Source organism: Hipposideros armiger, unplaced genomic scaffold, assembly GCF_001890085.2.
Source record: "Hipposideros armiger isolate ML-2016 unplaced genomic scaffold, ASM189008v1 scaffold_62, whole genome shotgun sequence".
Classification (NCBI taxonomy): domain Eukaryota; kingdom Metazoa; phylum Chordata; class Mammalia; order Chiroptera; family Hipposideridae; genus Hipposideros; species Hipposideros armiger.
In genome coordinates this window covers 4,081,054-4,098,248 of record NW_017731412.1, presented here as the reverse complement: position 1 = coordinate 4,098,248, position 17,195 = coordinate 4,081,054, and positions in this window count along the sequence as shown.

Below are 17,195 nucleotides of genomic sequence, written 5' to 3'. Positions count from 1 at the left end.
TAGTTTGTCAATTTGGGGAATTTAGATTTTTACAGGAAAAAAAAATTGAGTTTTTCCCACGCACCCCTATGCAATTGTGCCGAGTGTCCCCTGAACCCTGACGCTGTTGTTTTTGGAAATGTACATGCCTTCTCATTTCTAACAACACTGATGCTGATTTTTTTCCTTTCTTGATTGGTTTTTCTAGCAGTTTGCTGATTTTTTTTTTTTTTAAGATTTCATAGGGGATTTGGGGGAGGGTTACAGCTTTCAGGAATCGGGGAAGGGGAACAGACAACTTGCTGTCCTTCTGTTCTTCAGTCTAGTTGTGAAGCACGTCGCTTCACTGGCCCATGTTGATATTATTGCACTCATCCCGGCTGAGGCAGATCAGTCGCCAGCCATTGGACGGCCGCTCACGGTGGCTCATGGCAGCTCAAGAAAGCTCACGCCTGCTGCTGGCCAGCCCCACTGCAGCCTACACCGTTGCTGGCAACTCATAGCAGCCCAACTCCAGGTCGAGCTGTTGTTCACCATCTTAGCTGTAGAGGGCACAGCGTCACTGGCCCTCATGTGAGATCCGAACCGGGGTCCTGCTGCTCAGAGCTGGCGTCCCAAGCCAACTCTTAACCAATGCGCCACTCGGCCGGCCCACAGTTTGCTGATTTTTAGTTTTGTTTGATTTTTTTTCTTTTTTCAAAGAAACAGCTAGCTCATGGATTGAACAATTCTGCTGTTTTTATCCTGGCTTTTATCTTGCTGTTCCTTTTTCTAGTTTCCTTGAGGGTTTTGTTTCATTTTCCTTGAATCTTAATTGCCTACTTAGTCAATTTATTTTCACTTTTGATGATACAGACATTTGTAGCCTGGGGGCTTTGGATGTGTGTGGCCTTCCTCAGATTGTACGCAAAATTCTGCCTGTCTGTGCATTTTTCTAGGGAGAACGGCCCATTGTACCAGGTTCTCAGAGGTGTCTGACCCTACAAAGGATAAAAATTACTGATCTGGGACTATGTTCAAGTTGATTGCATCCTGCAAGTTTTGATGTTTAATGTTTTCATTTTTATTTTTAGACTCTTAGTTCTTTTTAGTTAAGGAAAGTTCTCTGTGGATTTAAAGCTTCTCCTGCTATAATTTTCTCTTACTACAACCTAATCTAGTAATGATTGGTTTTTGCAAACATTCTCTGAACCCTTCAAGACAAGGTAGGTCCTATTTCTTCAGCATTGCTGTCCAATAGAAATAACATGGACCATAAATGTAATTTTATATTTTTTAGTAGCCACATTTAAAAAGTAAAAAGAAACAGGTGAAATTAATTTTAATAATACATTTTATTGTATCCAATATATCCAAATTATTATTATATTTCAACATGAAACAGTATAAAAATTATTGCTGAGATGTTTAGTATTCTTTTGCAATAAGACTTCAAAATCCGATATTTTACGTGTACAGCACATCTAAATTTGGATGCTAAATTTATTCAATGGTTAAAGCAAAGTGTAGTTCCACCAAAGCAATAAAGTTGCATTTACCAGAAAAACAATATTTTATACTGCTTCAGTTTTTAAAATTAAATTTTAATTAAAATTAAATAAAATTTAAAGATGAGTTCCTCAGCCCACACTCAGCACATTTCAAAGTGCTCATCACCACACAGCTGTCCAGTGGGACAGTGCAACGCTAGGGTGTAAGATTGGAAATCAATTAACTCTATCTTGAATGTAATTTCCATATTTTCTATGCCCCAGTCTGGATGTCAAGCTCTGTCCCAGACAGAGAGTAGGAGTTAAAATTTCCCACTGCAATTTTGGGCTGTCCTTTTTTCTTTTGTGCTACATTATTATTGATGTGTAAAGTTTTCTGATATATCTGTGTCATAATTTACCTCTTTAGCATGACCCTTTATTCTGCATAATACTTTTTGCTATAAATTCTCCTTTCATATTAATATTACCACCATTTCCTTTAATTAAAATTCCAGTTATATCTGTGACCAACCATTTATCATTTTGTGTTAGCTGTTCTCTTTACAAGTTGTTACATTTCATTTCTTGATAGAATGACAATTTCATTTCAGTAGGGCGATTTCTACCATTTGCATTTCCTGTTCTGTGTTACACTTGAACTTGGCCAATTCTTATAAATGCACGTATATATTTGCTTCCTCTTTTCACTTTTGCCTTTTTATGTCTGGATTCTGCTCTTCACTTTTATCTTTTAAAGCGTTTTGGGAAAGAAGCCTCCGTTTTTTAAATTCCATCAGTGATTACCTTAAAACAGTCCACAAACATTCACAGTGCCCCTGTTATTCCACATGTCCCCATTCTATTAAAAATAATCCTTCCGCACCTACCAGCCCCAGCTCCATTGCATTCTCTCGTGACTTCGTGGCTGTGTACTGACTCAGCTTGCTCATTTTAATCTGCGAGTGACCTGCAGACACAGCAGCTCTTTCACCTACGACTCTCCTTTTCCTTGGAAACCCTGGGGTCTTGCTCTCCCTGTCTCTACTTCGTAAACCCAAATTCCCCCTTGCACAATGGCTCACACCTAGAAAGATCTCTGCTTGGGGCACTTCTCCTCCCAAGCTTGGTGCAAACAAAGACTTAGCTTCCTGGTCCCTCCGCCTCACTTGGGTCCCCCCGCCCGGGACTCCACACCAGCTGGCATTTCCCCATCGCAGCACTGACCACGCTGAGCTACCTACTAGGGGATTGTTTGCCCCTTGGATCCTGCCTGCCTGGCACACAGGAGACGTTCCATGAGTGAGCTGGGTCGTGAGCCATGGTGAGATGAGCCCCGTTCTCCTGTCTTACCTGGCCATTTTTCTAGAGCCTTCTAAACTTGACAGAGCAGGTCTGTTTGATCTAAGTGCCTCCTTTACATTTCATGAACATGAAGTTTTGAGTCCAGACTTGCCACCAACGTCCTGAATTCAAATCCAGACCCTGCCGTTGCTCGTTCTGCCTGTTTCCTGGTCTGTAAAATGGGGATGCTGATTACGTGTCCCAGCACCTGGTGTGAGGAAGCAATGAAATGACACATGCATGGGAGCTGCAGTGCATGGCCTGTGGTGGGCACTCAGTAAGCGTTCTTGTTTCTTCCGGAGGAGTCGGGAAAGGGCTTACTACTTCACCCCTGCAACATGTTTGGCAAATGAGCATTTCGAACATGGCTGAAATGGAATTCTTGATTTTTCTCCGAAACCTGTGCCCACCCCCCAACACACACACACACAAAACTCTCTTTTCCCAAATGCTCTCTGCTCCAGTTCTAGCCAAAAACCTCGGGGTTGCTTTAGACTGTATTCTTTTTCGCATCCTCCAGTGGGTCAGCCACTTTTTCTTTCAATCTTGTGAGCCCACCTTCAAAATGAACTCGGAATCTGAGCATTTACCACCCGGCTGCCCCCACTGTCAGGGAAACTCAGTCCTCTCTCACCTGGACCCACTGGAGCTGTCTTCTCATCACCAAGACCTCTGTGCAGTTCGTTCTCCCTCCGGCATCCACGGGTGGAGGGGGGTGGGGGGGTGTCTCCCAAGAAACGAACCACACCCTGCCCCTCCTGGGCTCAGAGCCCTCCTCCGCTTCCCACCATTGCGGGGATCAAGTCCAAACTGCAGCCCACAAAACACAGCACGCTCTGGCCCCTGAGCGCCTCTCCCTGCACGGTCCAGCCACACTGGCCTTCCTGCCAGCTCTGGAATTTGCAGAAACACTCCCACCTCCGGATCTTTGCACGTCCCACTCTTTACACCAGAAGTCCTCCCCCGTCCAGCCCAGCAAGGCCGGTGTGTGAGAAGCACACACGCCCCCTCTCCGTGCTGCCAGCCCCCTCCCCTGCTTCCCGTTGACAACACTTAGCACGACTGAACACACGGCGTTCCTTACTGCCTTGTGTCTTCCTTGAACCTCCTTGAAGGAAAGCATGACGAGGGACGCAGGAATTTGCTCCCTGCTGTTTCCCCAAGCCCCTTCTACAAAGCGGGCTTTGGAACACTCTCTCTTGGATTAATGAATGAGTTTGTGGGGCTTACCCTCATTCATTCAGTTCCCTACTACAGAGGCACCTCTATAGAAACCTTGCGCCTGACCCACCAGCCGCCAGCCACCCCCTGTCCTCTTTGTCCTTATTTCGCTTTGCAGCCCTTATTACTACTCATTACAGACGTGACTTTGGGGCTTTATTTGTATGGTATCTCTCCTCCTAGGACATAAATTCCATGAAACCAGGGCCTGTAACCCCTACTTCCATATATGGAGGAAGGCCCACAAGGATCTTCTTAACTTTTTATTTTGGAATAATTTTAGACTTACAGAAAAGTTGTCAATACAGTCTGGAGATTCCCACGCGCCCTTCCCCCAGCCTCCCCTAAGGCCAAGGTCTGGCCCCGTCACAGCGTGTGCATCGGAACTGAGAAGATGAACCCTGGCACCTTACTGCTCACGAAACCCCTGACTTTATGCAGCGTGCACACGTGTTCTCAGCCACGTCCCGGGCCAGGGTCCAATCCGCGATCCCCGTGCATGTACTCATCGCATCTCCTTTGTCTCCTCGGACCTGATTGTCTCTCAGTTTTTCCTCGTTTCATGACCTTGACACCTTTGAAGGGCACCCATTAGTTATTTTGTAGAATGTCCTTGAATCTGAGTCAGTCGGAGGTTTTCTCATGGTTAAGTTGGGGTTAATGCATTTTGGGGGCAGGAATATTTCAGCAATCCGTGAGGTGCCCGTCTCAATGCATCACATGCAGGGGTACAGGATGGCCCTCTGTCCCGTTACAGGTGACACTAACCTTGATCACGCGGTTAAGGTGGTGTCTTCCGGGTTTCTCCACTGTCACGTTATTATTTCCCCACTCAAGTATTTTGAATTGAATCAATTCTACCACGTACATACAAGCACAGACATAGTTTTGTTATGTCTCGATTTGTCCACCAGGGGGCGACCTTCACTGACGAATCTTTAAGGGCCAAAGGGGGTGGGGGGGTTTGAAAGCAAGAGGTCAAGGCTGTGGGGAGGAGGTGAGGAGGGCTGTTCTGAGTCCACTCTCCCAGGGGAGCCCTCACTTGGGTGAACAGCCCCAGGGGACAGACTCCAACCTGGGCGTTGGGGCTAGGTGTGGGGCTGGTTTCTTGGTAAATTTATAGTGTGACCAAAGTGAGCAAAGATGGTCACTGCCAGGGGAATGGGGTGTGTGTGTGTGTGTGTGTGTGTGTGTGTGTGTGTGTGTGTGTGTGTGTGTGTATTTGAGGTGAGGGTGGTTAATGCTGTTGCTGTTACTATCTGGGCAGCTGGTTAGGAATTAAGCCAAAACACAGGCCCACAGGCCCAGGTAGGAAGGGCCCCCCAGTGTGAAACGGCTCCTTGCAGCCAAGGAGATAGATGTAGGCTGGGCCCAGACCCTGGGACAGTGGGGATATCACTCCTATTGAATTAAACTTGAATGCAGCAGATGTTTAAAACCACAGTATAGACCGCAGTGGGGCACAAGAGAACTTTCTGGGGTGAGGCAAATGTTGCTCTTTTGATCGGGGCGACGCACTTAAAATGGGCGCATCCTTTTACATTTTAATTTTTAGTGGCCGTTAAAAAGACACACAACACCGACTTTACCATCTTAACCATTCTGAAGCGTAGAGTTCAATTGTGTTACACGTATTCACGTTGTACAGCAGCTCTCCAGGCCTTTTTCATCTTGCCAGATGGAAACTTTGCACCCATTAGACAACAACTCATTTTCTCTCCAGCCCTACCATTCTAATAGCGACTACGGTTCTACTTTCTGTCTCCCTGAACTTGACTATTGCAGGTACATCATCTAAGGGGAATTGTACAGTATTTGTCCTTTAGTGACTGGCTCCCTCCACTGAGCATTACATCTTCACGGTTCATCCATGTGGTAGCAGTTTTCAAAATGTCCTTCCTTTTCAGGGCTGAGTAATATTCCACGGCATGGGTGGACCACGTTGTGTTTGCCCATTTATGGACGCTCGTGTTGCTTCCACTGTTTAGCTATTGCGAATGATGCTGCTATGAATATGGATATATAATTAATCTCTTCAAGACCCTGCTTTCAATTCTTTTTGGTAAATGCCCAGAAGTGGAATTGCTGGGTCCATACAATATTTCTATTTTTAAATTTTTTCAGGATTTGCCATGTTATTTTCTACAGTGGCTGCACCAAGATGGATGCTTTTTTTTTTTTTAAATAAATTATACCCCAGTAAACCTGATTTTCAGATGAAGATGAACACACAGGACCAATTTGGTAACTTGCGTGGGACCATGATGGACAAGTGTCTTTTCTTCCTCACCAGTTCACATGGGCAGAATTTTCAAATACCGTTCCCCTGTCCTCATAACTCCAGACTCATGTTTTGGCTCTAATTTAGGCCCCCCTGAGATCAACAGGAAGATTAATAGGCCTTTTTTAATGGCTCCCAGGCCACCAAATAAAAATAAACATCCCCATTCTGGGCTAGCCCCACATGTCTACCCACTCTGCCTTTTGCCTGTCACAGCCATTTCCGGAATCGCACATCTTGGTGAGATGTTGCCTTAGAGACAGTTGGCAGCGAAACCCTAACAGGCTGGCGACCCTGGCCCCTTCCATCCCAGCCAGGAAGACGGTGATTTATAAAAGCAGCTCGGGCCTTCCCGAGGAGTCAGCTCAGAGGGACCAGCCTCCAGGGGCCTGGGCCTGTGGGCCACCTGGAGACTTCCGTTCAGGTGTCGGGAGGAACATTCCTGCTTTCTTCCCTCCCAAGGAGAGAAGCCACTCTGAGTCACCCCGCGTCCCAGGCCAAGCAGCCTGACCGGTCACCTGTTCTTGGCTGGGTCCTCCCTTATCCGCATTCTTGACCTTCCCACCAGCCCGTGGGACTTCAAGCATGGAAGAAGAAAAAATGAGCCACGGAGGGTGAGTTTCAAAACAATCTCTGTGCTTCTGCAAATGACTCACGCGGTTTCTGCCATCGGGGGAAACCTCTGAAGGTAGGGCAGAGTTTGCAAATGGGTGTCCCGTGGGCCTTGTATGGGCCTGCGGCCTTGATGGGAGGTGGGCCACGCCATGTTTTTTAGAAGTTGGAATTAGTAGCTAACATTTCAAAACTGGCTAATTCCCATTTTTTTAAAAAAGCAGATTCTCTTGACCAGTCATGTCTATCTGGGAGCCAGATGATCTGTATTTACATCTGGCAGCAGCTGGCCGGAGCCGGGTAGAGACCACCCCACCTCACCCGCTTTTAGCGAAGACACAGAATCTCCCATTTGCTGCAGTCCTTACCACTCCCTAATGCCTTACGTTGGCTTTTGCTTTGTTCATTTGTGTCATCTGCCTGGCTCCCATAGGTGTATGGGTTTGTGAACCCTAATGTCTGGCTTGTACATTTTTCATCGTTCAAAGAGCCTTTCATGGCTGTCTGGTCCAGGAGTCAGCAAACTGCAATGGGAGGGTCTACTCTGGCCCGCCACCTGTTTTTGTAAATAAAGTTTTATTGGAACACAGCCATGCCCACCCGATTAGATCTTGTCTATGGCGGCTTTCACGCTGCAATGGCAGTTTGGTAGTTGCGATAGAGACTGCATGGTTTGCTAAAGCCTGAAGGATTGGCTATCGGGCCCTTTACAGAAAAGCTTTGCTGACCCCTGGTCTAGTTCCACCTCCTTTTTGTTCCTGATGAGCACGCAGAGGCCTACAGAGGGGAAGGTGGAGTGAGTCATTCTCAGCGGCTGACATTGGGCTCTGAGTCCGGAGACCTTCCCACGAGATCCTACGCAGACAGGGTTAGGACACCCCTGACACATGGAGGGCCACCGTGACGTCCTGGGGGAGCCTGCCCCATCTGCTCTCACCTGGCCGCTGGCAGCTCCACTGTGGGAAGCCCCAGGCCGTCTCCTCATGGGCCTTCTCCTAGCCAGCCAATGGGGCCAAGGAGTCTGGTTCCCATCACGGCTGACAATCAGCCCTGGCCCGCGCACAGGCCCAGGCCCAGAGTTTGTCTGTAAACCCTGACATCATTAACACCCCATCAATCTGTGGCCCGAGTGGGCTGGTGGGGCCTCCATCTGGAATTCGGCCCTGGCAGACATCAAAGTCTGACCGCCTGGAGCCCTGCCTGGGGAAGAGGAGGAGGGCTGGGAGGCGGGGTGTGTGTGTGTGCAGCTCGGTGCCCCCATGGGCTTGGCCTGGGGCCTCAGGGAGGGAGGGGTGCCTTAGGGCCTGGGGTTCCTGACAGCTTGGGGCCAGTCCCACTGCACACCTCTGTCACGTTGGGCAAGAACGTCACCTCTCTGAGCCTCAGTTTCCACATGTGTAAAATGGGGCTACAACACCTGTCTCTCAGAGAGCGCCCAGTGGGGGGTACAAACCCCTTAAAAGTTGTAAAGATGGATAAATGATATGGTCACTGAGATTTGCTTTAAAAACACTCACGGGGAAAGAAGTGTGTGTTTGGGGGGAAGTGAGGCCTTGATGCAAAAATAAATGTATGTGTTGCGGGGGGAGCGGGGGCGGGGGTGGGGGGAGAGACTGAGGCCTAGTGCAGCGAGTGTGGCGAAACACGAAATCGTTAAACCCGGGTGTCGGATACATGGGACTCCCTTATACTCCTCTCGCTACTTTTGTGGATGTTTGAAGTGTTCCATAAGAAAGACTTAAATGCCAAAATCTGTAAAATTCTGTAAAAATGTGTGGGACAGTTTTTGGGTTTGTTTTTTTTTCTTGCTTGTTTGTAGTTTTGTAATTTTGGAAGATAGCAGTGTTTCCTAGTTATAAACAAAATGTCTTGTGCCCCTGCTCTCTGAAGGTAGTGCATAGTTTGGAGAAGACAGATCAAAAGGGGCCTCAGGGTATATATGTGTGTGTGTGTGTGTGTGTGTGTGTGTGTGTGTGTGTGTGTGTGTTTTCAGCTGGTCACACTTTTCTTAAGAACCCTGTCAGATGCTAGATCCTGAGAGTGCCAGGCTATGAAATGAGACTGTTCCCCTTCTCCAAAGCGATCTTTCCAACATTTCCCCTTCCCCCTGGCAGCCATCCTCCCTCAGTGTCCCCTGATTGTACCTTTGCAAGACTGGAGGCAGAGGGATTGGCCCAGGCCCTTGGCCACCATCCCTGGCCACAAGTTGAGACCCCACTAGAACTCACCGTTCTCACTGCCACATTGCCTGCTATGCCCGCCTCCCCAGCAAGCCCAGGCCCACATTTAAGTTTGACCTCTGTCACCTCTCCCTGTCCCTTTACTGCAGGTGCCTTTGCTATAAGGTTGCCAGATTTAGCAAATAAAAACACAGAATGTTCACTTAAATTTGAATTTCAGATAACCAACAAGTGATTTTCAGTATAAGTATCTCCCACGCCATATTGGGGACATTCTTATACTAAAAAAGTATTATTGATCTGAAATTCCAGTTTAACTAGGTGTCTTCTATCTGGGAACCTTATCTTGATGTCATCATTCATTCATTCATTCATTCATTTGACCATCTCTCAGCTGCCTGGTACTTGCTGGAGATTCAGAGAAGACTAGTTTAATTTCTGCTTATGAGAACCTTGTCGACTGTCCAAGAAATGACAGTTGCCAGTAGGTGTAGTAAATAGAGATCCCAGCAGAGTGAATGTGGAGCACAAAATAATCGTGGCCCGGGCATGAGGTCACCATTGGAGGAGACGGGACCGGATGTGGCGTCGGTGACTCCGAGTGTGGCCGGCCGTGGCTGACTAGGTCTGCGCACTTTGGAGACAGTGGGCTGAGCTTCACAGTTAGTGGCTGGCCTGGCCAATGAACTCAGAGTTCATTGGAGTCCCATAAATCAAGTCTCCATCACTTTCTTAGTCACTCACAGACTCTAGAAATATCTTTCTAGTGCCCCCATGTCCAGGGTGCTTGGGGGATACAACAAACGAGGTCCCTGCCCTCCTGGCACGCACCACCTATGGGGGACATAGTGAGTAAATGTGTAGGTAAGTGAATGTATAATGTCAGACGGAGTGAGTGCCATGGAGGGGATGAAACAAGGCACTGCTGTAAGTGTGACTACGGACCGTGGGGGTGGGGGTTAGATTCTGGGGTGACGTGAGAATAATAATCGCCAACACTTGTGTCACACCTACTATGAATATTACTATCACTATTATCTACTACCCTGTTGCAAGCGCTTTGTATATATCAACTCATTTCATTCTCACGCCACCCTGGAGAGGTCGGTACCATTATTATCCCCATCTGACAGATCAAGAAACCGAGGCACAAAGACATTACACTATTTGCCCTCTGAGTCTCAGTTTACCCGTCTTCAAAAGGGAGACTCAGGAGACTGCTGTGAGGATGAAAGCAGATTTGTAAACTAGAAAGAATTGTGCGTATGTGTATTGTAGCTGCCAGGAAGCAGCCTCTGCCCCAGGCACCTGCCAGGTGGGTGCACGTTGCCTTTGCTCACAGTTGGGCGAGCACTTGGGAGCCTCCGTTTCCCCATGAAATGAGCGTGGCCCTGCTCCTCGCTGGGCTGTGAGTTCCACAAAGGTGGGGTCCATACCTCAAACATTCCTGTTCGCTCAGCAGTTCATCCCTGTTCCTTCTCTGGGCTCCCAGGCATGGAGAACTCCCCTCTGAAAGAAATATCTTTGAGCACCCATCAAGTTATCTTTATGGTGCATGCCTATTATCTGCATCCCAAAGTCCTTCTCAACTAGAGGGCTAACTGAAGGCCACACTCAACTGGCACCTAAGGCCTGGGATTTCCCTGACTCCGTTCCCCAGTCTCAGACCTGTCCACGAGGTCCAGGCCAGGCAGTGCTGGGGACACACTTAGGCATCTCCAAGAGTGACTTGTTTTGTTTTGTTTTGTTTTCCTGGTAATATTGTGAACTACCAAACCAAAAATCCTCTGCTTACAAAATATCTGAACATTTTGGATTATATATAAAAAAACACCCTTTTAGATGAGGGTTTCGACTTCCTTTATGCCATGACCTTTATGGCAGCCTACAGATCTCTATTCTGAGTGATGTCCTGAAATGCTTTAAATAAAATACAAAAGAATATAAAGAAAACAAATAACTGCTTTTCAACAAAATGGAAGTTTTAAAAACAAAGTTCTGATATAGTAATATGTGAGCTCTTTAAAATTAAGTCATAAAGCAAGATCTAGCAGCAGACTTAATAATGAATCACCTTGGAGTAAACAGGACACATTTGTGAACTAAAAGACAAATGTGAGGAAAATACCCAGAACGCCACCCCAAAAGACCAAGAGACAGAAGATATAAAAACGAGGATCAGAGGCCTTGACATTAGAATGAGAAGGTCTGACAGATACGTAATAGGAATTTCAGCAGGAGAGAGCAGAGAAAATTGGACAGAGGCGTTATTCAAAGAGTGGCTTTCGTAATTGGCAAAAGGCATGAATCCTCAGATTAAAAAATGGACAACTATCCCCAAGCAGGATAAGTAAAAATAAATGCATGTCATACTATAATAGCTGCAGAACACAGGGCCAAAGAAAACACTGTATTCAATTGAAAAGATCTTAATCAATTGAAAAGAAAGATGGCCAACCAAAGCCTGACAGTATACTTCTCACAGCAACAACAGAAGATTGAAGTCACTGCCTTCAACGTTCTGAGATCACCGTGACTGACAACACAGAATTCTATACCCAGTGAAACTATCTGTCGAGAAGGAGGGTGGAAATAGACATTTTCAAATAAACAAAAGAAAAGCTTTGATCATCAACAGACATGCCGAGGCAGCTACTGATGTATATACTTCAGGAAGAAGGGAACCAAGTTCAAGAGGAAGCACGAACTATGGTAAGTAGTGGAGAAAAGAAACTGTTATTATGTCGGTAAACTGAAATACATAATTGTATAAAAAACAACAACAATGAGTGTTTTTGAGGCTATAAAGCCACGTGTAAATAAATGCTATCACAGAATAATCTGCATAACGTTGTTCCAAGCCGTCATATTGCTGGAGAGGAAGGTACAAATATTGACTAACTAATTATCCACAAGCAGCTTGAAACCAAGGGGACACATTAAAAATATAAGTGCAGGCACTAAAATAATTGGAACAGAATGTATAGCTTCCAACTCCTCAAAAGTAAAAGGGGAAATAAAAAAAAAAACTCGGTCATTCCAGTAAAAGGCAGAAAAGTGAATAAAAGAGCTTCCTAGAAAAAAGCATGGTAAACAATGCAAAAATAAGATGTTACACCTAGATCCAAATACATCAGCCATCACACGAAATCGAAATGTATCAGTAATATCAATACGAAGCATTGCCTTATTGGAGTAAGAGCAAAAATAAAAATAATAACCAGCTCTATAGGGTTTCTAAAACTGTATAGGGCACAGCAAAATTAGAAGGATGACAATACGAAAATATACGTCAGGCAAACACTGAGAACAAGCTTGCATGACTATATTAAAATCTGCCCCCAAAAGACTTTCTTGGCAAAGAGCACTGTTGGAAATAAAGAGGCTTACAATACAACGTGAAAAGACTTAATTCACAGGAAGCTCTCATCATTTTAAACTTGTACGTACTTAACATGTCCCTAACCCACAATTGCAGTGGAAGATTTTAACATGCCTCTCTCAGGCATTGAGAGCTGTGAATAAAAAGTAAGAACAGAAAAGATTGGAACAGCACAATTAACAACCCAGATCTAATGGACATGCATGGAACCCCACAATGAGAGACCACATAGGCTTTTTCAAGTATGTGGACATTTACGAAAATTAATAATGAGCGTCTCCTCTTCAGGAGGGGAGGGGCTAAAAGTAGGTGAAAATAAACCAAGTTTCAGGAGGGGAAGATGGACTCTGGGAGAAGGAAGGCTGGGTTTTTAGTACTGCTTCCTGGGTGGACATAGGCGCTTTCATGAGGGGGGTGGCTTTTGGGGGGCAGCCTGCATACATTTTCCTTCCTGAGACTTTTTCTTGGGGTCAGGATGCTTTTTCCTGGAGTACACAGGGAAAAGCTCCCCCAAAAAGACATGGTGGAGAGGCGGTCTCCCTAGCCACAGACACGCACTTGACAGACCACAGCCTTCCTCCCCAGCCCTACCTCTCCGTAGGCTCTGGCCACCTCCCTCATTCGCTTTCCTCTCCACTTCCCTCCCCTCACAGAGGCGGGCTCTGCTACCTGTCACCGAGGGTGCAGCCAGGTGCCATTTGGAGCTGCCCGTAGAAGTACCCAAGGGTGCTGACCTTTTGGGGTCTTCCCACCTGAGCTCCCAGGACGTGCTCAACCCAGGCCGCTTCTGTTCCTTGAGGCCCCACTCTGCTCAACCACGTGTTCTTTAACCTTTACTGAGCACCTACTGTGTGCCAGGCCCTTGGTAGGGTGCTGGGGTCCCTGCCCCCTCGGAATTCCCAGTTTAGAGGGAGAGCCAGGATGGGCCTATAGGAAATAGAAGAAAAATTATCGTGCTATGATTGATTGGTCATTTCCTGAGGGCCTACTGGGTGCCAAATGCTATTCTTCTGTCTCTCCTTCTCTCCATCTCTCCATCTCTTAGCCCTACTACATGCTAACTTCTGGGCTAGTTGCTGGCCATGCAAAAATACTAAGAAACATAAGGCTGTCATCTAAATATCTGTGGATTCATTCATTCATACCGTCATTAATTCAGCAATCGGGTCCTGAGTGCTTTCGTGGGCCAGGGGCCATCCTAGGGGTTTATGGAGAACCACTTGCCACACTCTCTCTCGGATTCTTTCCAACAATTGGATAGTAGCCGGGAAAGCCAGACTCTGGAGCCTGACTGCTTGAGTTAGAAACCTGACTCTACCACTTATTAGCTGCGTGAGCCTGAGAAGTCACTCTGTGCCTCAGTTTGCTGAACTATAAAATGGGGATACTAATTGTCCCTCTCTCATAGGCTTGTTATAAAGATTGACTGAGTTAAAATGTATAAAGTGCTCATGATGGTACCTGGCACACAGAAGGTGTTTATATAAATCTTCGTTAAACAGATGCAAGAACATGAGAAAGAGGTTATCTCCAGTACTGACACGTGTAGCTTTTGGCTTATATTGTTTTCAGTGCCAAGTTTGAAAACATCGCAATACGGTTAACCGTTCTCCTGCTGATCAATTATATTGTTTCTGGATTTCAAGACTATTACAGCCAACGTAGTCATGAACTTTCTTCTAACGTCCCTAGAAGTTTCTCCTAAGGGCACAATTGCTGAACGTTCAGGTTCAACTGTATACAGTCAAGTTTTAATGTATTCGCAAGTCCAATGGCCGTAAAAATGAAATGTGTTAATATTTTGCATGTGAGCTTTGGTAGTTAAAGTGGATCAGAAATACTAAATCATAAAGATGGCAATGGCAAAATTTGGGCTGGGATTAGGACCTGCGTAAAAAGGCTGTAGAAACGATCATTTGAAACGCTCATCATTTCATGATGCTTGCTTTTTGGGGTCACAGGAAAGCACATGTATAAACGCCCACCTAGGGTGACTGATTGTCCCGGTTTGCAAAGACTGAGAGGTTTTCTGGGGCGTGGATTTTCAGTGTTAAAACCGAAAGTGTCTTGGAGAACAGATGACAGATGATTGGTTGGTCCCTATATTCCTAATTGACCTCATTTGTTCTTTGTGCCTATTGGTGTGGTCTTGAGGGTCTAGGACAGTGGTTCTCAACTTTCCTAATGCCGCGACCCCTTAATACAGTTCCTCATGTTGTGGTGACCCCCAACCATAAGATTATTTTCGTTGCTACTCTATAATTGTAATTTTGCTCCTGTTATGAATCGTAATGTAAATATCTTTTTGTTTTCCGATGGTCTTAGGCGACCCCTGTGAAAGAGTCGTTTGACCCCCAAAGGGATCGCGACCCGCAGGTTGAGAACCGCTCGTCTATGAAGACAAACATGCAGAATTCAGATGAGACAATAATTCTGAGACAAAGGAAGAAAAGGGGAATGCAAAAGTTGGCTGCAAAGAAAAATCAGTGATTTCCACTCAAATACCATTCCCAGACATTTGGGTGCTTGTTAAAACCACAGATTTACCGGCTCCTCTGAGCTTTTCCTCCTCAGCCTGAGGTTCTCAATCTTCAGCAAGCATCAGGATCAGAACACAGATTGCTGGGCCCCACCCCAGAGTTCCTGGTTCAGAATCTGCATTCCTAACAAGCCTCCAGGTGATAGAAATCCTGCAGCTTCGGGCCCACACATTGAGAACCCCTGGATCAGCGATTCAGGTGCATCCTCTCGTGAGTCCCGTATCACTTCTCTCTCTCCCCCGTCCTCTCCTCTTTCTCGCCATTGGAGATGACCTCCATCACAGCAGTTTGTCACACCAGGTTGAAATGATTTGTTTAAACATCAACCAGCCCCTTCTGCGAGCTGTCCACGGGCGGCCTTTTTGTGTGTGTGTCCCAGCCCTAGTGCTGGAACGGGGCACGGGGGTGGGGTAGGATGGAGGGGGCGTGATTCATAAACCTTTGGTTTTGATAAATCAAGGATTTGGGAGCTGGTTCAGAGTAAATTCTGAAGGATGCCACTGGCGGTAAATCCCGCAGGACGACCACGGTGGAGGGGAGGATAGTTGGCGGTGGTGGGGGATATTGGCCCATCAGCCTGACCTGGGCAGTGCGTACTGAGGACTCGCTTGCACACAGTACAGAACAAATTCTCTTGTCTGAGAACTGGGCGAACTCTTTTACTAAGACATCCTCTGAGCTTAATCTGCCACCAGGGTTCTGGCATCTCAGGAGAGGTCCAGCTCAGTATCCCAACGCAATCCCTCTGTGACTTAATTGTTCACTCCTACAAAAAAGTGGGGACAGAGATTAAATAATTTATTCCTAGGATGTGCTTTGAAGAGTGCTGACATACCTCCTCTCCTGGCCTCTACTTGTCCCAGATTTCCACCATTAGAGAGTCATTCCTTTGGGCTAGTCTCTTGTGGGGAAGGGGTGACTTCTCCAATCTTCCTAGTCTGGTTAGAGCCCTCACTAGATGCCTTCAGGGACATCTGAAGAAATACGTCTCATTATTGTTATGTCCTTAATGTTTAGCACAGTCCTTGGCACATAGTTGCTCCAGAAATGTTTGTTGACTGACTGAATGGATTCTTGGACACCAATAGCAGTGGAGGGGTGGTGGACAGAGCCCGGCCTAGGAGTCCACTCGACTTGGCTGTCGCAGCCTCGCTCTCTAACTTAGGGCAAGTCCTTTCTTCTCCAGGTCTCAGCGTTCCCGTGGGTACAGTGAGAGTATAGATGGAGAGTCTCATCGAGGCTCTGCCTACTCCATACCACGGGCGCTGTATTCCAGCTCCTGGCTCTTTTCACATCCTATAAATAGCCAGGTGCCTTCCTACCTCAGGGCCTTTGCATGTACTGTTTCCACTGCTTGGATTACTTTCACTCTCTTTCCATGGAGAGGGGTTTGGTTTTTTTTAAGTGTCTTTTAAGTCTTTCTCCTTTTAACCCCTCAGAGAGGATCGGCAGGAATGTCCCCAACTAGAGTTATTCTATATCTGAGCAAGGAATGATACAAATTGGATCCTTTTCTTTGTCCACGTCTGAGTTTTCTGGTACTGTGTAAATTCCAGGAGAGCACGGAAGGTGCAAATCCCAGCACCTAACGCCGCACGGCACATAGTAGGCGCTTTGGAGTTAATTTGCTTAATTGAAGGCAGGCATTCCGAGCAGAGGTTGTGTCCCTCCGCGGACAGCCAGCAGGTGTCGCCACAGACCGAAAGGAGGCGAAGCGGTGTGGCGGGCAAAGTCTGGGGCAAAGCGGCCTCACCTGGCGGCGGCCCCACCTGGCGGCGGCCGCACCCGCCTGCCCCGCACCCTGCGGAAGCCGGGAGCTCAGCCCTGGCGTCACCTGGGCAATTGGGAAAGCAGCGCCCGGAGCCACGGGGAGGGGAGATGAAAGGCGGGTAGCGGGTGTGGGCCGCTTGCAGCGCCAGGAGAGAGAGGGAGCCCCGCCCCGTGCCGGGGACCAGGTGAGTCAGGGCCCCTGGCCCCGCGGGGAGGAGGGAGGTGGCCAGGCCCCAACCCAGATGCTCATGCTGCTGTTTGGCCTCTGACCTGCTGGGTGACTGTGGGCAAGTCCCTTTACTCTCTCGGGCCCCAGCGTACTCGGTCTCATAAAATACCTGAGATGCGTTTCTGTGGCTCAGGGTAATAACGTTCACTCCTCAACAGTGTATTGCATTTTCTATTAGAGTCTCAGGA